We start from the raw sequence: 24,015 nt of genomic DNA on the forward strand, positions 1-24,015 counted from the left end.
ATCTGACTTCTAATTATACTACAACACTATGAGAACCAAAGCAGTATGTCAATGACATTAAAACACACACACACACAGAACCTAGAAATGAATTTACAGATTTACAGCCAACTGATATCTTACAAAGGTGCCAATAGCATACACTGGGAAAAGACAGTCTCTTCAACAAATGGTGCTGGTAAAACTGGTTATCCATACACAAAGAATAAAATTAAACCTCTAACTCTCACTATATAGAACAATTAAAACAGATTAAATACATAGATTTAAGACCTGAATCCGTGAAACTACTGGAATACAATATTGAGAAAATACTTCAAGACATTGGTCTGGGCAAAATTTTCTTGAGTAAGACCTGAGAAGCACAGAAAACTTAAGCAAAATTGGACAAATGGGTTCATATCAAGTTTAAAAGCATCTGCACAGCCAAGGAAACAATCGACAAAGGGAAGAGACTAACAACAGAATGGGAGAAAATATTTTCAAACAATTTAACTGAAAAAAATATTAATAACCAGAACATATAAATAACTCAAATTACTTAATAGCAAAACAATAAAAATAATAATAATCTGATTTAAATTGAGCCAAAATCTGAATAGACATTTCTCAAAACAAGACATACAAATGGCCAATAGTTACATGAAAAAATGCTCAGCTTCACTAATCATTACAGAAATCCAAATTAAAGCCACAGTGAGATACCATACCACCCATTAAAATGGCTTCTATGAAAAAGACAAATAATAGTTAATGCTGGCAAGGAAGCTGAGAAAGGGGAACACTTGTACACTGTTGGTGGAAATGTAAATTAGTATAGGTACTATGGAAAACAGTATGAGGATTTCTCAAAAACCCAAAAATAGAACTGCTGTTTAATCCAGCAATCCCATTGCTGAGTATATATCCAAAAGTAAGGAAATTTGTATAGCAAAGAGGTATCAGCACTCCCATGTTTATTGCTGCACTATTCACAATAAATAAGAATCAACCAAACTTCCATGAACCCAGATGAATAGATAAATAAATTGTGGCACATATTCACAATGGGAAGTTATTCAACCATAAAAAAAGAATAGAACTCTGTCTTCTACAGCAATATGGATGGAACTGGAGGACATAAGGTTAAGTGAAATAAGTCCGGCACATTAAGGCAAATATTGCATGTTCTTGCTCATATGCAGGAGCTCAAAATATTGATCTCATAAAGGCAGAGAGTAGAATGATAGTTATCAGAGGGTGGGAAGGGTACTGGAAGAGAAGGGGATATATAGGGGTTGATTAATGGATACACACAATTAGAAGGAATATGATCAGTGTTCTATAGCAGAATAGGACAACTATAGTTAGCAATAATGTATTGTATATTTCAAAATAAGTAGAGTGGATTTGGAATGTTACCAGCACCAGAAAACAGATAAATGTTTGAGGTGATGAATATCCCAACTACCCTGATTTGATCATCATGCATTGTATGATTGTATTAAAATATCACATGTTTTCCATAAAAATGTACAATTATTATAAATGCCTAAATATTTAATATACACATATAAATAAAATGTAAATCTAAACATGCTTCTTATGAAAAAAATAAGGATCAAGAGTTTTTTTAAACATAAAAGGACAATGGTAGACTAGGCAGAGAAAACCACAAGGGCATGGAGGAACTGGAGAATGCATGCCAAAATAAATGAACAGTTCAGTGTACCTATAAAGTAACGTGATTAAACAGGAGCAGCAGGATATCTGTTAGACCCAGATTGTAAAGATGTTAGTTAAGGTATATGGCCTCCAAACTGTTCCGTGAAAATGCATGTGCAAAATCGTGTCCTTGGCCTTACTCCAAGAGCTCTAATGTATAAGGTTATTATAGGTTATTCTGCTACAAATTTTCTAAGGTTCAGTTTGAGAACCAGAGTACAAGGCAAGGGACACCAGTGAAGTACACAGTGTGTCTTTGAGTCCTGAGCAACTGAATGAACCCACACAAAATTTTTGTGAGAAAGACCAATTGCAGCACTTCTTTTATTCATAAATGGCTTTGCAAAGCGTTCAAGAAGATAATAATGGCAACTGTCCAGCTATATTGGAGAAGAAAACAGTCAAATCTACAAAAATCTCCCAAGTCTACACTGATTGCACAGTGCTTTGGAAATGGCTAGATACTTTTTTCAATCCCTAAGAAACAGAAGATGTATTTGGGCAGATAAGTAAGGGTGATTAATTTACATGCACAGCTGCCTTCCAGACGACTGTCATCCACTTGACAGGATGAAGTAGCCTGAAATTCCAAACATGAATATTTCATAACAAAACCGTGAGTCTTACCAATAAAAGGGATAGGGAGTTGGCGAGGAGGGCAGTGAGACATGTTTATAGTCATGTTGCCACTGGATAAATATCCCTAAGCCTGAAGCTAGCTTTGAATGACAAAACACTTCAGAAGAAATACCTCAGATACAGGCTTTCAACATGCAAAAGATATTTAAGACATTAATTTTCAAATAATCACTGTTTTTCTAACTTTTTTAAAGTAATGTGGAAAACTGTTAGAGATTATCTGAATGATCTTCTATTGCTTACGTGATAAAGGCTGCAAATTTTAGGAGTAAATGAAATATTATGGATTTGGGAAACAATGATCTTCAGGAGTGGAGATCACTAACCTTCTTTATTTGTGTGGAGAACATGTACTAATGAAAGACTACGAATAGATAATTATAGAGACATGCTTGAGGGTAGAAATAAAAAGTATTTTGTCAATTATCCGCCTTAGGAGGTAAATATGAGGATTCTTTTTGAAATCATACCTAATTGATATAAATAGTGTCACAAAAATAAAAATCTTTTTGTACCTTCTGTTGGTAAGGGGGAATGAAAACCATAACTCTTACAAATCAGCAAACTTACAGAGGGAGCAGACTATTTCAGGCATGTTCTTTGTATCTGAGAGTCAGGATTCCTGAACTGAATTTGAAGAATAAAGTACCTTCAAATTTTTTACCTTTTCATGGCAATTTCATTTGCTTTTTTGAAGAATTATAAATTCCTAGAGTATCTTGAATTCATATGTATGTGTAAATAAAAGTCGTCAGTTATCTAGTTGAAGTATTATGTACTAAAATATATTCCAGTATTCTAGTGTTTATTTTGAGAAAAATATGAAAACTGTAGAAAAGGGAAAAATCTGATAATATAGGGAAAAAATATATGATTGTAAAGATAGTATTTATATATATACACACATAAAAACATATTTTATTTTAGTGTGATAATTGGCACAATAAATCCAGACCATTCATATAAAATGCATGCACATGTATACACTCATTTTCTAACTTGCTTTTGATTTCAAAGCATGGAATACTCACCTATTATTCTAGCTGCAAAGTGTACTTTCTTCAAATTATCATTTTGATTCAATAAAGGTGTTTGTTCTGAATTTTCTGAGTAATTACCTTAATTTATTTTCTAGCTTACGTGTAAAATAAATGTAGATGTAGTACATATTCCTTCATCAGTGAGAGAACAGACCACTTTATTTTCAATAGAATCATATAAAAGAACACTTCTTTCCCTTTTGGACCATTATTTGATCATTGATCATTTTCAATGATTTAATTATTGTACACAACCTACTTCTTGTGAGCACAATACCATTTAAAATGTTAATGCCTGAATTTGAGAAACACAGGGAATAGCAGAAAATCAGATTTTGTCAATTTGAATATGAAGATCCTTTATTTCTTTATCTGGGCTTCATTAGCCATTGACCCAAATGTAATTTTTTCCAAAAAATTAATTGCTTTTTATATACTTTAAGCCATTAGTAAATTATTATTATAGTGAAGACCAGAGGGTATTTGCCTTTGTAAAATGTCAATAAATTTTTTAAAGAATATGTAATTTACAATACATTACTCATTGTTGGAATTATGGGATGGGAGTAATTTCCAGACAAATAAACTCTTTTAAGACTATGTCCTATAGCATTCAACTTAGCTTATTTTCTACTAAGGATTTTTAAATGAATAATCAAGAAACAGCTGTCTTAAATTTACTGAATTTAGAATTTATGGACTTGTGATGGCAGGGATCCTTTTGGCATTCAGGTCTATACAGACTGTAAATAGCAGGGTAGACATAGTTCCTTAAGAATGTTCTTTGATATAATTGAATTATATAACTCTTGCCATTTTATCCAATTGCTTATTTTATTGGCATGAATTTTAGGGATGTGGCTGTGAGATAGCAATGACATAATTACTGATGCATCTTCAATTGGGATAGGCCTTATTCAGAAATCAAGATGTGGAGATCTCACGAGGATCCAATAAGTCAGAGGTGGAGGGGATCAGCCAGAGATAAGCTGTAGAATGGACTAAAACTGACAATAGGGACATGTTTGTAACAGAACCACGTGGAAGTATGAAAGGAAGGTAGGTATGGGTTTTAGTCCAGAATCCTAACATCGGAATGTCTGAAAATGGAAGAAAAAGATTTTAATGCATGCCCCAGTGCACAATAATGGGCTAAGTATAGAATCCTTAGAGAAGATGGATTGATCTAAATCGTGTTTGGCTGGTGGTTTCAACAGAAAGAACTAAGACATCTGTTTTTCCACTTAAAGAATTTTTGGACATTCAAAGAAAGTCACTTAAAACTTTAACACTAGCCTCCTGAAAACCAAAACTTATGTTGAAGAAAACTATTTTAGTGAAAAATTTAAGACAATGTTGTGAGCAGGTAAGGGAAGATTTCAGTTCAGGGGCTTTTTCAAAACATCCCCCTAAATTACAAAACAAAAGAGAGCCTTGTCTCAGAAATCTGCTTTTCCTGGGCTGGAGATGCAGCCCTATGAGTGAGTTAGGCACTTCAGGAGGACAGTGACTTTTCAGACAACAGAGGAATAAATGACCATTCCCATCCTACAGATGGATCACCAAGAGCATTAGCACGTCTCTATGTGTGCACCTCAGTCTTCTGGGGCATTGATTACACTGAAATTGGATTTCCGTTAAGATCCACTGAATCCCAAAAAGAAATTGAGTTTATACTTTTCATTATCACATTTGCAAAGTGAATGAATTTTTTTAACCCAAAAAGGCAGCATCAAAATCAGGCCACTAAGAAGAAAGGCAAATCTGGTACAGAAGGAATACGCTCTTTACTCCTCAAAGGTGTACAGAAGTTTATTAATCTATTGAAAAAATTATAACTCTGCTTTGTTCTATTGAGATGCAGAGTGAAAGCAGAAAATAATGTTATTAGTTATATCAAAATCCTGCTTTTTCAGGATGGCCAAGTTGAGATGTCAGATGCCAAGTCTCCTCAGAAAGAACCAAAGATACAGGTGAATAATTGCAAGTTAAATAGAAGATTAAGGAGAGAGTGCCAGAACCTACTGGAGAACTCACAGAAAGAAGCTATGGCAAAGAAAAAAATAAGGAAGGAAGAGTGTGGCAGATATTGAATCCCAAGGAACTTGGAATCTGGTGGAAAAGGTGGGGTGTTTTGGGTTCCACTCACCCCTGTGGCAGACTGGGTTTCTGAACTGTAGGTGAGCTCCTCTGCTCACCCTATTCCAAGCACCTGTGTGGATGGTGATTTGGAAATCTATTGAGGGCATTGTGCCAGGCTACCAGCTTGTGTAAGGTTGCTCACCCTCTCCCCAAACCTGAGCTGCAGTGGTAAGTGCCACACTGGGTGTGCATCATTGCAGTCCTCTGTCCTGCCCAGAAAATCTCAGCCTTCATGTTTCCACATCACCAGATTCCCCCATAGACATTCCCAAGCACCTGCTCAGATTGCAGCAGCAACACATGGGGCCAGATGTACTCAAGGTAGCTAGAGAAGTCCTGGTGGTCTTACCCTCAGGGTATACTGCTCCTCGGAGAAGAGAGTATAGTGCACTAGGGAGTGGCCCTTGGGACAAAGGAAGCCAGAGCTCATGCTCTCCTGTGCCCAAGATCTTCCTGCTTGGGGGCTGAAAGTGACAGCACCCCTTCCAGCAGAGAAACAGGCATCATGCTCAGTGCTCTGGGGGGAAGTGTTGTTCAGCCCCAGTGGTCAGGCAGCTCCAGTGCTCAGGCAATAGTAGTAGAAAGGGGGACTTCTCCTTCCCAACTGCCCACTGCTGCAGACAAAGCCATGGATGCCTGTGGACAGCCAATCTAGGACTATTAGGAGCAGCTGCACTGATATTGGTGGTGTGCCTACCTACCAAGTGGTGTGCCTACCTAATGGTCTTCCTTGCACCATGGGCAGAGCCCCTTCCCTCCCCACACTGAGTGGCAGCATTCTGGCAATAAAGAACAGATGACTAGCAGAACTGTCTGTTTTGGGCTAAGGGAAGAGGCTCCTCCCTGAAGCCATGGTACAGGTGTTTTCTGTGGCTCTCAGCTTCCTTGCAGCTTGAAGATAGTATCCCTGTTTGCACCAAGACACACGAGACCCAGGGCAGGAGTATGATAGGAAAATGGATTATATTCCTGCCTGTCCGGGATGTCCTGGTGCAACCCCCTACCACCCCTGGAGAGACCTTGGCACGTTTCACCAGTTTTCCTTGCTACCACCATCAGCACTGGTGCTTGTGCTTGTCACTGGAGTACCTGAGGGTGAGACTGACTGTCCAGCTCTGCCAAGGTTTGTCCCCTGCCCCAGGGCTAAGCAGGCAACTCACAGCACAGAACATTCCACCCACCAGTTCATCCCTCAAGGCAACAGAGAGCTCCTCTTTGAGATTAAGTCTATTCTTACCTGTTTCTGCTATAGCTGGTTCTTACTCTCTAGTGCCTTTTACTGGCCTGGAAGTTGAACTGCACAACCCAAACAAAACCTGCCTCAAGAGCACAGCACTTGGAAATGAGATAAGCTTCTTAAGGCCTCCAACTCCCTGTCTCTATCGGAGACTGAGCACTTAACTTACATGCCCAGATATAACTACCACAACCACGATTTGAGAAAACCACCACACTGGCTATCTATAACCAAGAAATCAGAGCCCTGGCCCCTGGTCAGGGCACCCAGAAGCAAAGCCAAACAACCCTATTCAACATACTTTGTAGTCACATCCTGCAGGGGATTTTTTAAAAAGTCCCAACCAGATAAAAATAAACCTAAAAATAAGAAGTGAGAGCTTCTCCAGATGAGAAGAAACCAGGATAACAATCCTGGCCATATTTAAAAAAGCAGTGATCCCAAAAGGTACACACTAGCTCTCTAGCAACAGATCTCAATCAAAATATAACTTCTGAAATGCCACATAAAGAATTCAAAATATGGATTATAAGGAAGCTCAATGGGATCCAAAAGAAAGTTGAAAACCACACAAACTAGAAAAACAATTCGGAATATGAGTAAAAAATTCACTAAGGAAACAGATATTTACAAAAAAAATGAAACAACAGAACTCCAAGAAATGCAAAATTTATTGAAGGAACAATAAAATATGGTTCAAAGCCTTCGCAATAGACTGAATAAGGAAAAATTGAAAGCATTCCCCTAAGAACGGGAAAAGGACAAGGATGTCCACTTGCACACTCCTATTCTACGTAGTACTGGAAGTCCTAGCAAAAGCAATTAGGTAAGACAAAGAAAAGCCATCTAAATTGGAAAGAGAAAGTCAAATTATCTCTTTGCTGATTATATAATCGAACAATTAAGAAACCTACGGACTTCTCCAAAACATCCGTAGATTTTATAAATAATTTCAGAAATTTTCAGTTTACGTTCCTGCCTGTCCAGGGTGTGAAGCTGGCACAAACCCCTACCACCCCTGGAGAGACCTTGGCACATTTCACCAGGAGTTTTCCCTGCTACTCCCATCAGCCTTCACAATAGACTGAATAAGGAAAAATTGAAATTCTATACGTCAACAATGATCAAGCTGAGAACTAAATCAGGAAATCAATCTCATTTATAATAGCTACAAAAAAAATACTAAGAATTCATTTAACCAAGGAGGTAAGAGTTCTTTATAGGAACTACAAAACACTAATAAAAGAAATCATAGATAACACAAACAAATGGATTGGAAGAATCAATATCATTGAAATGACTATGCTGCCCAAAGCAATCTACATATTTAATGCGATTCTTATTAAATTACCAATGTTATTTTTTATAGAATTAGAAAAAAAAAAAACAACATGAAATTCATGTGAAACCAAGAAACAGCCTGAATAGTCCAATCAATCCTAAGTAAAAAGAAGAAAGCTGGAGGTATCACATTACCTGACTTCAAATTATGCTATAAGCCCGTAACAATCAAAACATTATGTCATGTAGTTCCTGACATGATGCTTTAGTTATTCTGGCCCTTTAGTATAAAAATGGACACATAGATCAATGGAACAGAATCAAGAACCCAGAAATAACCTATAACCAACCGATCTTTGACAAAATCAACAAAAATATATGCTTGGGAGAGGACACCCTGTTTAACAAATAATGCTGGGCAAACTGGGCAGCCACATGCTGAACAATGAAACTGGGTCCATATCTCTCATCATATACGAAAATTAGCTCAAGATGGATTAAAACCTTGTATTAGTCTGTTCTCACGCTGCCAATAAAGACATACTTTAGACTGGGTAATTATAATGTAAAAAGATTTAATGGACTCACAGTTCCACATGGCTGGGGAAGCCTCACAATCATGGCTGAAGGCCAAAGAGAAGCAAAGGGACACCTTACATGGTAGCAGGCAAGAGAGATTTTGTGCAGGGGAACTCCCATTTATAAAACCATCTGATCTCATGAGACTTATGCACTATCATGAATGAGAATACTATGAGAAAAACCTGTCCTCATGATTCAACTACCTCACATTGGGTCCCACCCATGGCACGTGGGAATTATGGGAGCTATATTTCAAGATGAGATTTGGGTGAGGACACAGCCAACCCATATCAGGAATTAAATATGAGACCTCAATCTATAAACATTCTAGAAAAAAACTAGAAAAATCGTCTGGAAATTGGCCTGGGCAAATAATTTATGCCTGAGATCTCAAAAGCAAATGCAACAGAAACAAGAATAGACAAATGGGACTTAATTAAACTAAAAAGCTTCTGCACAGCAAACTAAATGCTCAACATAGTAAACAGAAAACCTACAGAGCAGGAGAAAATATTTGTAAACTATGCATCACAAAAAAAGGCTAATATCAGAAATGTACAAGTAACTTAAACAATAAAAAAAAACTCCATTAAGAAGTTAATGAAAGTTAAAAAATTAACAGACACTTTCTAAAAGAAAACTCACAGGCAGCCAACAGACATGTGAAAAAATGCTCAACATCACTAATCATCAGAGAAATGCAAATTAAAATCACAATGAGACACCATCTCACACTAATCAGAATGGAAAAAGTCAAAAAACAACAGACATTGGTGAGGATGCAGAGAAAAGAGAATGCACAATGTTGGTATGAATGTAAATATTACAACCTCTAGGAAAAACATGTAGAAACTTCTCAAATAAGTTAAATTTTAACTACCCTTCAATCCAACAATCCCACTATTGATTATCTGCCCAAAGGTAAAGAACTTAATATATCAGAAAGATATGTGCACTTCTGTTTTTCAGAACACTCTCCACATTAGCAAGGATGTAAAATCTACTAAGTGTCCTTGACAGATTATTGGATAAAGAATCTGTGGTATCTACATACCACAGAATACTACTCAGCCATACAAAAAAATTAAATTACATGCTTTGTTGCAACATGGATGGAACTGAAGGTCATTATATTAAGTGAAGTAACTCAGAAACAAAAAGTTAAATGCCACATATTCTCACTTACAAATAAGAGCTAAACAATGTGTACATATGGACATACAGAGTGGAATAATAGACTTTGAAGACTCCAAAAGGTGGGACAGTGGGAGAGGAGTAAGGGATGAGAAAATCTCTAATGGGTACAATGTATGTCATTTAGGTGAAAACTAAATAACACTAAAACTCAGACTTCACTGCTTTCAATATATCCACGTAGCAAAAATGTATGTGTACCCCTAAAATCTATAAAAAAACAAGTAAATAAATTGTACAATAAAATCTTATTGATTAGCCAGTAGAATTGCCTAAAAGTAATGATTATAAAATTAACGCATATATTAAATTTCTTAATTTGCTCTCAGGCATTTGCATTATCAATTAATATGTTACATGTATCAAATTTTATTATGTTATCAAAATATGGATTTTGCATATTACTTTATAGGTAGAAAGTACACATCAGAACTGCAACAATGATACTGTAATGAATCTCATGTACTAGGCATCTTTTGTCTGAGCCTGGATTCCCCAGAAATTGGAGCTTGAGGCAAAGGCTTATGTGCTACTACTGTTTTAGGAAGTGTAATCCCAGAGAGCTAACCTGAGAGACAAAGGGAGAGAAACAGTGTTAAAAAAGTAGAGTATACAACAAAAATGTGCTGTTGAATTAGTGGCTATTGATTCCTTGATCTCAAAAAAACATTCTCTAAGAAAACATATAAACTGCATTTCTAAACAGTCTATCCAGAGGGAAAAGGGGGTAAAAAATGTCTTTCCCAATGTCTCCCATGTGTTAAAGATTGTCTCCAGGGAAATTGACAAATTTTCATACTTCTAGATTGCATATGTATGTTAGTAATCTGAATCCTAGAGCATTTTGTGCCTTTGGTATCCAAAGATAGCCCTAGAGCAGGAGGCAAGAGGTGCAGGGCACAGGCATGAGGCATGGTACTGTTAGGCTGCATTCGTTGAAGCTCATGTAGAGCAGGTGACCACAGTAGTGGCTGGAGCAAGGCAGAGTGAAGCTGCAAATTATGTAAAGTGATGCATGTGAGAAGCGTTTTTCCAATTGTTGCAGGCATTAGAAGCACCTGGGGAGTTCGTTACAACAGGTTGCTGGACACCATCCCCAGAGTTTCTGATTCAGTAGGTCTGAGATAGGGCCCAAAAAATTCATTTTTGGCAAGTTTGTAGGTGATGTAATCCTATACTTTGATTAATCTTGCCTAAGTCTATAGTCCAGTACCCCTTCCACACATATTCCCCCAGGTCCAGGTCGGCTAGTATATATTAGGACTCCTAAAATTTCTTCTGGGTATGATCTATTTCCTCCAGACCACAGACTACACTTTCCTGAATGGTATGCTGAAAGTGGACTCTGCTTATCCACTGAGAGACAATAAAAATGGTAGAGGAGCATCTTAACGAGAAAAGATGCTATTTCTGACCTATGTTCCACAAATGGGGCTTTTGTACAGACTGCTGGGATGAGACTGTTGATATCTGGCAAGGGGAAAGAGCAGCTTCTGCCAGCCCAGAGAGGGTTCAACAAAACTAGAAGACCAATATTTGTATCTCTGGAATCCTCAACCAAAAAATTATTTTCTATGGTTATCCATTTTTCCCATTAATCTACACAGAATGATATATTTTATGAGAAGATGGAAAGAATAAGGTAAATCTAAAAATTATTTTAAGAAGTTTACTAGATTCCATGTAATAATTCTTGTGTAGCTGTAATTTAGACTTTTGAAAACAGTAGAAAAAATATTTGATGAAGGTGTTAATTGAACTATATCTAGAGTTATGAATATTTGGTATAAAACGTAGAATCTAATTATACAGATCTATTGTAAAAAGCAGTCTATAAATAAAGACATGATTCTTTGCTTTTTGTAAAGATGATCTGTTATGAGGTTTTTTTCAGTTCCCTCGAAACAATTAATATAGGTGTCAACATCACGAAAATCACAACATATCATCCATTAGGAACAAACCTGCAAAATAAGAAATGTTCTAAGTACAAAGAAACATTAGCAATCACATCCCATTACAGTTATTTTACAAGTGATTGCTCTTGCTGACCTTGTAGTTACAGACGAGAAGCCCTTCCTGTGGCCCCAAGGAAACTAATGTTTAATTGAGTTAATAATTTAATAATAGAAACTATTAGAGAATCTGTGAAGTAAAAAGTAAAGGATAAAAAGATTCTACAGAAAGCAGAACATTTGGACAATTTCCATTTAGTCATTCAATATTTATTGAACACCTGTCTTACACTAAGATCCTTGCTAAGGACAGCAAAGTGCAAAGATGATAAAAAATACTTTTGCCCTCTAGAAAATAATAGACTGCTATAACAGATAATGGGTAAAAAAGTTACAATAATCTGCAAAAAGGAATTTTTTTTAATTTGGACAAGTGTGATGAAATTCTTTGAAGAAATGATGTTTCTGAAATACATACACCAGAATTTTAAAGAGAGAGAGAGAGAGAAAAGAGAGAGAGAAGGGAAGAAATGACTTTTATAATTGGAAGTGTGTTTCTATGTCACTAAACCTAACTCTAATTCATAACACTTGTTATAAATTGGCTGTTTGGATAAATGTGGAGTAGTGGAAATTCTGAACTTTCCTGTATTCAGACCATTTCTTATTCACTCCTTCCATAAAATAGAAATCACGTCACAGATACTGTGAGAGTGTCTGTAAGAACACATGTAAATAGAATGTAAAGTATAAAGACAATAAACTTCCCAAAGGGACTTTCGTGTAGAGAATAATTTCTTTATTTTATTTAATCAAAATATGCATTAGGTTAGCATCAAATTTCAACAATTAACCCTCTAAATATTAAATCCTATTAGTTTCTAAGAGAACAAATTCATTACAAGGAAGTACTAGATATTCCAAATAAGACTTGAAAGTACCAAATATTATTGGATATGGGTCATACCTTGTGGGTATAAAGAAAGAGAAAGAAAGCATAAAATATTTTTACTCTTGTTTTTCTTCTCCTCTCCTCTCCTCTCCCTTTATCCTCTTTCTCCTCTTTTCCATTCTCTCCCTACCTGTCTTCCCTGTACTCCTTTATTAAATATAAAGAATCTTGGCTTCATTAAATAACAGCCAAATGATTTGGGAACTCAGAATATTGATGTTTTGCTAAGAGAAGTGACATGAACTTTGCCTTCAAGAAGAAGGAGGAGTTCATTACTCCTTCTTTTCCAGATAAGAAAGTAAAAAAAAAAATTGTCAAGATAAGAAATAAAATGGATGTGGGATAAAGACTGATATGGTGTGCCATGCATGCTAGATTTTTAAAATTAGTATTCCTTTTTAACCTTTTGACAAAATTAAAAAGGTGATACATCAGTGATAACCAATTAGACTGAATCAGATGGCTTCCCTCTTAACACCTATCTGAGATGCCAACTAAGAGAGACTTAGAGGATGAGCTTTGAACTGAGAAGCCAAGAGATAATTTTCCTCTTTATTTCAAATTCCTTATTTTGACATCTTCCCATGATTTAGCCTGAACCCATAATAGGGAGAATATCTCTTCCACTTTTTTCTGCTTGCCTGTATATCTCTCCTCACCCATCCCCAAAGTCAACTTAAGATTCATCAACAACACTGTCCCAAAAAATAAAATGAGTACGAAAACTACTTTAACAGGTACATCTGGGACTCAATTTAGTTCATCATATTGTTTCCACAGAAATATGCATTCTAGATTAACAAAACAGTAACTTAACAACAGTATGGGTTAGAAAAAGTCATTGTTATATTAAGCCTTTACTTGTGTAAGAAGTTAAAGGACATGGAATTCAACAGTGGCAGTGTTAGGCCACCGATTTGGGATTTTCATGTCCTGTGTGACTGGGCAAGGACAGTTGGGAGGCAAACACTGCTTCAATCTTTCTTTTTTATACTTTTATAGTAGATAATGCCAAAAGGTAGATGGCTATTTTAAATGTCAAGTTTATCTTTTGTTGATTGGTTCATAGCGTAATCTTTTATAAAGGTCTACCAAAAAGTAATGAAATGGAATTTGATTTCACAATGAGAGGAAACTGTACAGCATTAAATACTTATGAAAGAAAGTAAAAATGTTTATAGTCCACGAGAAGCATAAAACTATACTAAAAGAACAATATATATGCATTGCATCCACTATCTTTGATCTTTTGAATGAGAAGTTTCAAGTACTTTTGCTACTTGGTAAGAAGATGGGATTGTAATTGTTTTACTAATAGAAATATATTTGAGACTTCACCATGCTTCATCTATTTTTCTCAGGATTTTATGATCTAAATCTAACCTCTCAGCTGGCTGCCTTCATCTTTTTCATTACCACTTTACCTCCAATGGTCACCCAGTGACATCTCTCTTATTGATGACAAAGCTATCAATTTTTTCTTAGTAGTGTGTCCCTAAACTTCCTTTTGTTGAAGATTACATCTTATTTCCATTTCAAAATGACCTCCTTTCCCTTTTTTCTAAATATATCAAAATGAATAAAACACTAATTTTGAAATGTAGTTTTGTGGAAATTTCCACACTTTTTTTTCTTTAAACAATCTACCTTTCACCTAGAGTTAAAACACACTTTTGATAACTAATACTATTTTCCAAGTTATATCTTTATGGCAGAGAAAATAAACACTTCTAATTCTTTATTTTATTTTTATGTTGTGAGCTAAGGTAGAAACAAAGCAACCAGAAATTTTAAAATATGTAGTCTGATTAGTTGAAATCTAGCATACTGAGTTTTCTACTATGAGGATAATATGGTTTTAAGTTTACATAACTTTGAGAAAGCAAACTGAATGAGGCAACTCTAGCACTTGGAAAGCTTTTTAAAGGCACAGAAAAGCTCTGCCAATAGAGTGAGGAAAGAACAGAAACCTCAGGGAGAAACTCCTTCTTAAGTGTAAATTAATAAAAATATTGTTTGCTATTTCAAAAGGTACTTAACTCAGAATAACTGTTGCCCTATGTAAGCATCACACATAAAATATGTTTTTTCCACAAAACTTAAATGTACATAGAAAAAATGTTCCATCCCATTACTCCTGTGCAGATTCTTGAGTATATTGAAAGATTAGGCAGATACTCTGCCAATGGTCTGAGATTTAAGTGCAGTCTTGAATGTAGCCAGGAGAAGACAGGAAGTAAATTCTATGAATCACACTGAAGGACTGTCTTGCAAATCCCAGGTGGAGGGAATTTAATCACTTACTTGTCATGCCAAAGCTTCAGGTATAGCAGACCCTCTTGCACACCGCCCCACATCATCCTCTCAGACTCACCTCTTTTTGTAAACGGTTTCTGGTAGGACGGGACTTAGTTATTTTGACCTTGACTTGGGTCAAACAATCTCTGCATGAGTTTTTCTTTTTTCCTGGGCTTTTCTAAGTCTTGATATGAAGCAGTGTTGAGAGACTGTATGGCATGCATACACTCACAGTTCAAGAGTATAAGATAGTACTTGCATTTCAAGATAGGGTGTCATGGGCTTTTTCCTTAGTTATCTTTTGTGGAAATTTTGAGAAACAATTACTCCTCAGAAGGACTTGAAGAGGTCTATCTTCAATTGCTGCATCCACTGAGCAATCCGATAATGCATGTTATGCTGACTCTTTCCCTAGCTGTTTGCTCTTGCTAAAAACTCACTTAGCTCTCTAAATTGAGCTTCCATTGCTTCCTCAATAAACCACCTATGTACAAATCCTTTACAGTCTCTGTTTTTGGTGAAAAAACAAGCTAAATTAGAGAGAATTCCAAATTCTATTTAGAATACTTATAGTAGTTTGAGGTACAACTCTCAAATTTCTAAATCTGTACAGCCAACAAGACTCATACAGAAATGTATATAGTATAGATATGAGAGAGTGGAATTGGATTAAGACAGTATTCAGTATTACTCAAGGCTTACTACATAATGTTACAGTCAGGGAAAGTTGCTCCTACTTTTACTGTTCTACCAATTTTTTTTTAACTACCTTGATAAATGTCAGCTTACAAAAGTCTCTCTTATGTTCCCTTATCAAGCTGTCCTGCCTTAGGTGGTACTCTCGATATTTTATCCAAACATTTTCAAGACCAGCTATTTATTGTAGGCTATTCATTATTATAAGATTTGGAAGTGACCTTAAAATCTAATTACCTCATGAGTCTGATGAAAAACACTGAGGCTCATAATTGACATAATAGCTGACCCAGTTACCACAAATCGTTTATAGCCTAGATAAGTCACTTTGTCTATTGACTTTGTTTCAAATGGATAAACAGAACTAAAATTATTTCCATTAAAGAAGTAAACTGGATATTAACAAATATAATATTTTCTCCATGATGTATGTTCATAGTATTTTGTTGTACTCTTTGCACAAAAATATAGTAATTCGTGTGCTTTGTTTTTAGTCACGCTTGTATAAATCATTGTATTTCATCCTACAATGAGCTACATATACTTACAAAAAATCCTACTAAAATATTACAGTAATGCAATGAGTCAAATTTCATATTTCACAATACATTTAATATTATTAAAGTAAAAAAATTATAAGCAGCATATTCTGATTTGAACAAAGATGACATATATGCACGGTATTGCAACACAAGTGGAACAAGATGATGTCATATTATCCAATCTGTTTTTTGTGTGTGGTTGTTTATCAGTACCTTTTAGATTCCAGGTACAAAGGACAGAGTTTATTATACTGTTCATTGTACATAATTAACTTTCTTTAATGAAAGTTTCCTTTCTTGCTTTATTCATTTATCTTGAATTCATTCATTTATATTAATACATACCACTTTCCTCTGCTTCTTCCTCAGGCAATAATTATAATGTATTTAATGCATTTCAGTTTATTTAAATATTCTTTTAGAAAATGAAAATTATATAATGTGAAGATATTTTATTTACCTAAATGGTATTATGTTATGTATATCATTATAATTCCCATTTTTTCCCACTAAGGTTTATTCTTAAAGACAATCAGCATTTCACTTCTGTTAAGAATATAGAAAGCCACAAGAGAACGTTGCTCCCACCCAAACAATAAGTAAAACAAATAAAATTTACAGAACCAGAGCTAGTGGGGGTTTGTTTGTTTGCTTGCTTTTTAATTCTTCCATGAATTGAAATCCCAAGGCAATTAGATACTTTGATTTTCAAAGGGTAACAAACTCCTCTGAGGAAAAACAGGATAAGCCACACAAAGTATTTTTCCATGGCAAAGCACATCAAACAGAGGTGCCACTCATTAGAGCAGTTAAGGGAAAAAAACTTCATTATTAACAACACATAAGAGAGTGTGGGCTAGTGGGACAGGTTGCGTTCCAAACATAAAAGTAGTCTTCACCCACTTGCCAGATCTTTTTCATGAGCCTCCACCAGGTGACCATGAGAAAGAGTAGAGTCAAAAAGGGACAACTGAGAAAGTTTCCTTTAATGATGAAACACTGAGGTAAGTTCTCACTATGGAACAGGTGTGAAACCCACAAATGACACTTCTCTAATATAAAGCAAAAGCTGTCTTCCTCTAGGAAGGGACAGGAAAATTTCCAGCTCAGATTCCAGAAATAGGTAAGCTGCCTCTGGAGAAAAAAATAAAGCAAAATCTGTCTTTTAGAGAAAATCATTCTTCTTTTTATCCTAAGCAAAAGTTGGCTGCTGCTGGAGAAAGGATAAATTATCTGTTGTTTCAAGCCTCCTATACAAATACAAAACACAGTGCAGCTGCCACTGGAGGAGAGGTAAAAAAATTGCTTATGTTCAAGACCACCTGGACAAGACTTCTTAACTATGAAAGGCAGTTTTGGTGCTGTAAAGGAATAGACAAAAATGCTGAGAATATGCCTTCTCTCCATTCTCTGAGACCCAGGGTTAAAGAGACTAATAGAAGTCTCAGGCTCCCAGACAGCTTGACAGAAGCAGAGGCGTACCAGTTCCTAGAAGTTAATACTGTTTACTTTAGTGTCTATTGTTGTTTTGCACCCAATGTCCAAATCTAATTTTAAAGATCAGAAGAAACATGAATAAACATGAAAAAAAAAGGAACTCATCATCAAGGGATGATAAAGCAGTCAACAGAACCAGACTCAGAGATGGAACATATTTTGAAACTATTTGACTAGGACTTTTAAATAATTATAATGAATATCTTCATTAATCTACAGAATATAAGAACAGTACAGAATAGATGGAGAATTTTAGCAGTAAGATAGAAACTACAAAGGAAATCCAGTGAAATGACAGATTAAGAAAACATGATATCAAAGTTGAAAAATTTTTTCACATGCTTATTTGCAGACTAGAGGTATTAGAGAAAGTTGGCAGCAAATTAGAATATATTTTGATTGAAGTTTTCCAAAATATAATATGTGTATGTGTGTATGTGTGTGTAGAGAGAATGAAATATATACAGTGAAAAAATAAAATGAAATATCCAAGACCATTATTAAATGATCTAACATATGTGTAACTAGACTCCCAATCTTAGAAGAAAGAGAGAGAAACAGAATAGGATTGTAGAAGCATTTAAAAAGATAATGGTTGAGAACTTTACAAAATTGATGAAAGAAATTAAACTACAGCTCTAATAAATTCACAGAATGCAAAACTGGATAAATATCTGGAATAACAGGCATAGGCAAATCATAGTCAAACTGCTGAAAACCAAAGGTGAGTAAAAAGTAACAAAGGTTGTATGAGCTAGAAACACACTTTATGTAAGGGAAGGGAACAGAATTACATAAGATATTTCATTCAAAAGCATGCAGTCCAAAGAAAATGAGGTGACACATAGTAGTGAAAGAAAAACAACCAAACCAAAAGTTTAAAATAAATGTTAAAAACAGTTATTTAAGCAGAAATAATATAACAAATACAGTTATAAAAACCCCAAGAAATTAGGTATAGCAAAAATTTAAGAAAATGTATAAACTATATTTTTCCTGATTTTAAATCTCTTTAAAAGTCAAATGTGTAAACCAAAATAGTAACAGTATATTTTGGGGCTATAATATATTTAGCAGTAAAATGAATGACATAAATATCACAAAGAAAGATGGGGAGAAAATGAAAGTATACTCTATGTTCTCATACTGTTATGTAAAGTAGTATAATATTATTTGAAGGTAGAGCATTATAAGCTAAATACACACCGAGAGAGAGAGACATACGTATATAAAACCCTAAAATAATCACTAAGGAAATGAAAGAAAAAATAAGTGTAACTAATAAATAATTAGTGGATATAACATGAAATAATAAAAATAATCCAAGAAGACAAGGAAAGAGGAAAATCAGAAGAAAGAACAGATAGTACAAATTGAAAACAAAAGTAAAAAGGAAGATTTGAACACAAACATATCAATGATTATTTTAAATGTAATTTTTTAAACATTCTGATAAAAAGGTAAAGTTTACCAGTTTGGATGACAAAGCCATACTGAATTGCATGCTGTTTCCAAAATATATATGTAAAGTCGCATATTGCAAAAGTATGGGTAAAGATACACCATTACAACAATAATGAAAAGGAAACTGTAGTAACTACATAAATATGATAAAAGTATACTTCAAAACAAGAAATTTTACCAGGGAGCAAAATCATCTAATTGATATTTAAAGAACTTTCAACTCAACAACAAAAGAATGGACGTTAATTTTAAGTGGACATGAAACATTTATCAAAAGAGACTATAAAATTTGAGCCAAAGGGCAAAATCAATAAATTTAAAATAATTAAAATTATAAAACACATATTTTCTGACCATAATAGAATTAAACTATATATTAACACACATATATTTTATATAGATCACATACCTGCTATGTATATATTATATACATATCAGTAATATGTATGAAAATTTCTCAAGTAATTAGAAAGTAAACAACACATTTCTATATAGCCCATGGTTTAAAGAAAGCATAGACAAATTAGACAACATTTTGAACTAAATAAAAGTGCTAGTGGTATATCAAACTTTGTGAAATACAGCTAAAACAATGTTTTGAATAAAATTTAGAGCATTAAACACTTACAAAACAAGAAAAGTCTCAAATAGTGATATTAGCTTCTAATAAAATAAACTGGATAGAGAAGAAAATCTCAAAGCAAATAGAAGAAAGAAAATAATATATGTAAGAGAAAAGTTAATTAAAAAAGAATAGAGAAAACTAAAGATAAAGCAAATAAAAGCAGATTTTTTAAAAAAATTGATGAAATTGATATAACTCTAGGTGTATTGACCAATATCAGAATATTTTATATAATATCAGGAAGGAGATATATATATATATATATATGTATATGTATATATATGTTATATATGGAGATATATATATTATATATGGAGATATATATATATACACACACATTTTGCTATAAATATATCTAATTCACTGTTTTGAATCACTGAAAGATTTATCATGGTATACATTTATCATGGTATACATTTACTTATGCTTACTCACATTTTCTGGTGATGTCACCAAAATTGCCTGTAACTCCTGACCACCATAAACATTGTTGCAATTAACACCTTCTCACAGGGGTATGAGAATCATCGCTATGCAATATATGTCTGAGAGCAGCATTACTGAAGACTTATTTGTCCACTCAACTGCACTTGCATGTCTTTAGTGCATCTATCTCTCTGAGAGGCTACAGAGACTTACGTGAGAACATCAGGCTCTGTCCTAGGTGACATCCCATTCCCTTAGCTTCATAAGCTATCTGATACATTTTCAGAAATTTTTTTTCATCTGATTGTTCTCATCTCATTGGTCCATAGTCATTGCTTTTTAAATAATCTTCCTATCTTATGCTCTCTGAAACTGGTCTTCTACAGTAATGTTGTGTTTCACAGAAGTCTTCGAATTCCTCCTTTTAATTATTTCATGTTTTCTCTCCTATCCCATTCAGGCTTGCTGGCTCTCTGAGATACTGTCTTTCTCAGATTTCAGTTTGATTTTAACATTTTTCTTATGTGTTCTGACCCATTCTTATATCCAGAGATAAACAACAAAACCCAGGTTGGTGCCCAGATTTTCAAAAATCTGTTATCTTGAAAACCTCATACACTCACCTTCACCCTAATCTCATCTTCATCACAGTTGGAAAGATGAACTGAGTGATTAACATCTATAGTTTGAATACATTTGAATGTGTGATTAAAAGTTATGGGCTCAGTTTTTTTTTTTAATAAGCAAAACTAAAGACATTGACTTAAAAAAATTGCAGTTATATGAACAATTACATTATCTATAATACACCACTACATTTGTGACAATTCTTTATTTCCTTTTCAATAATGTATCAAATTAATCATAGATTTTTCTCTCAGCTACTTCATTTATATCCTGAGTTCAATTTCCCACATTGAATGTCACAGACATAAAATAATATTTTTCTGCTTTTCTCTAATTAAACACAAGGAGTAATTGTGGTATTTATATTTACCATAAAATCTAAGTGATATTTAAGAATTTTTATAACAAGGACAGTACAGAATTGCTATTTATATGATTTAGGGAAGGACAATTCCAGTGTACTAGATTACACCTTAATGAAGTGAATAATCCCTAATATGCAAAAAGCACAGGAAAAACAATCTAAGGAGTAGTTACTTAGTGATGTATGAGAGACCATGGAGTACACAAACTGTAGAAAGTCCTGATTGTACAAAATGAGCATTCTAGGCACAGTTGTGTCTCATACACCTCCTCCTTTCATCCTCAGAACCTTCCAGCACTCCAGCCATTGCTGTGGCCAGTAGCTGGAATAACATGGCAGCACTGAACCTTAGTAGCAAGACTTGTCTCCACCTCAACCCTGGAGTTTCTCTGACGCCACCTTATGGGATGTGTCTAAAAATTTGTTCAGCCATCCTGATGCATACACAAACTTGAAAGTACTGCCAAAATACAGCAAAACCATGAAGAAAGTGCAATACTCCATTGAAAGTTAATATGTACAACATAATACTTAAAGACTCACAAGATGGTAAGATTAATTGGATTGTTTACTGTATTTCTTTGGCTTAAAACAAGGCACAAGAGATGAAATTTTTCTCAGGCACTATTAAATCCCTAATGCCATTCAACTCACTACATGTTATATATTTCCCAGCCAGCTGTCAAAAGGAAAAAAAAAGTCCATCTAATTAGAAGACTGAAGTGCTATTAGTACTTTTCCAATAAGAATGTGCCTTCTCCTCTTAATGTGGACACATGAGGAAAAGTATTTACTTAATATTTTTAAGTTCACTTTACTATCAACGAGGCAAAAACCTCTTTTTTATAGCACCAGAGATATCTGATTAACAGAAGTTATCTAACTCTTATTAATATTCCCACAACATTATATCCAGCAGATAAAACTTTTAGGCTCTTTTTTTTTTAAATACTTGCATAGTCTCCAAAGAGATTTAAAGAGAGTTGGCTTTAAATGAGAACATTAGTGAACAAGAGTTTCTTATTAAGCAGCCACTGGCCTCGGGGGGAGGCGGGGTATCCCAGCATTGAGGAGAAGGAGGGAGACCCTCTTCAAAAAGCTTTTGGCCATGGAGGGGAAGCCCAGTGTTAAGAAGGGCTGTCCTCAAGGATCCCATTATTAACACAGAAGCTCACTTTAAGGAAATTTTGACCTTGTAGGAGAAGCCCAGCATTGAGCAGGAGGCCCTTTTTAAGCAACATTTGGCTTTGTGTGAGAAGCCCAGCACTGAGAAGGAAACTATTTTCAAGGAGTCCTTGACTTTGCAGGAGAAGCCCATCATTGAGAAAGAGACCCTCTTCAAAGAGCCATTAGCCTTGCAGATACCTACAATCAATGAGGCATTCCTCTTCAAAGATACCACAGCTCTGAATGAGAAACCCACCACTGGGAAGGAGTTGTCTTTCAAGGCCATTGGCCTTACAAGAGAGTCCTATCTGCCAGGAAGACACCTTTCTCAAAACATTCTTGATTCCCCCAAGTTGGAACCAGCCATATGTGTCTAGCACTGCCCCTGAATCCATAACAGGCAAGTCCAGCATTGCTACCACCACCAGCATTCACTAGTTCAGTACCACCACCGAGTCCAGTGCCTGTGAATCTGCTTCTAATAAACCTTTCTCACCACAGGCCAAGTAAACACCGAAGGTAATAACAGGAAGATACTGATGAGGACAGCAGTGATATAAGTTTCAACTCAGTATATGCCAAGGAAATCTTCAGTTACATGAAGGAGAGAGAGAAACAGTTTATACTTACAGATTACATGAACAGGCAGATTGAAATCACCAGTGACATGAGGGCCATTCTTGTGGACTAGTTGGTGGAGGTACAGGTGTCCTTTGAGATGATCCACGAAACCCTGTACTTGGCAGTGAAGCTGGTGGATTTCTACTTAACGAAGATAGTATGCAGGAAGGATAAGTTACAACTAGTTCGTGCCACTGCCTTAATGACTGCAGCAAAATCTGAGGAGCCCAGCCCACCTCGTGTGGATGACTTTGTGTACATCTGTGATGACAATCAGCGAGATGAGATACTCAAGATGGAAATCTACATCCTCCATGTCCTCAAATTTGACATTAACATTCCTGTCAACTATCATTTTCTGCATAGATATGCTAGGTGTATCCACACCAACATGAAGACATTGACCTTGTCCCGCTACATCTGCAAGATGACCCTGCAGGAATACAATTATGTCCAGGAGAAGGCTTCCAAGCTAGCTACTGCCTCCTTACTCCCGGCGCTCTACATGAGGAGTCTCGGACACTGTGTTTCCATCCTGGAGTATTACAGTGGCTACAGGATCTCTGAGCTTTACTTCTTGGTCAGACAGCTGAACAAACTGCTGATTTTCAGTTTTTACAATAGTCTCAAGACTGTATTCTAAGTATTCTCTGAAGTCACCAAAATCCCCACCTTGAATGTGTTGAAGCTGAAGGAGATTTTGAACTATGATTGTATGGCTGAGGGCCTGATACTCTAGCCGCAGCCTCGGGGCCAGGCATGCATGTTAATAGGGTATATTTATTCTACATATATTTATTGTAACAATTTTAGTTATCCAAGTAGTATGTACAGTTATTTGCATAAATCAAACGTGTGTGTATATATATATATATAGTGTACATATATATATATACACTATATATATATATATGTACACTATATATATATATACACACACACACACAGACAGACTCCCCAAC

At 35.1% G+C, this 24,015-nt stretch overlaps 1 pseudogene; it reads left to right on the forward strand.

The window, feature by feature from the left end:
* The first annotated feature begins 7,529 nt into the window (after nucleotides 1–7,529).
* On the forward strand, nucleotides 7,530–23,792 carry LOC100393245 (G2/mitotic-specific cyclin-B3 pseudogene; annotated as a pseudogene).
* Nucleotides 23,793–24,015: the final 223 nt, after the last annotated feature.

This window comes from Callithrix jacchus, chromosome 2 (assembly GCF_049354715.1).
Source record: "Callithrix jacchus isolate 240 chromosome 2, calJac240_pri, whole genome shotgun sequence".
NCBI lineage: Eukaryota > Metazoa > Chordata > Mammalia > Primates > Cebidae > Callithrix > Callithrix jacchus.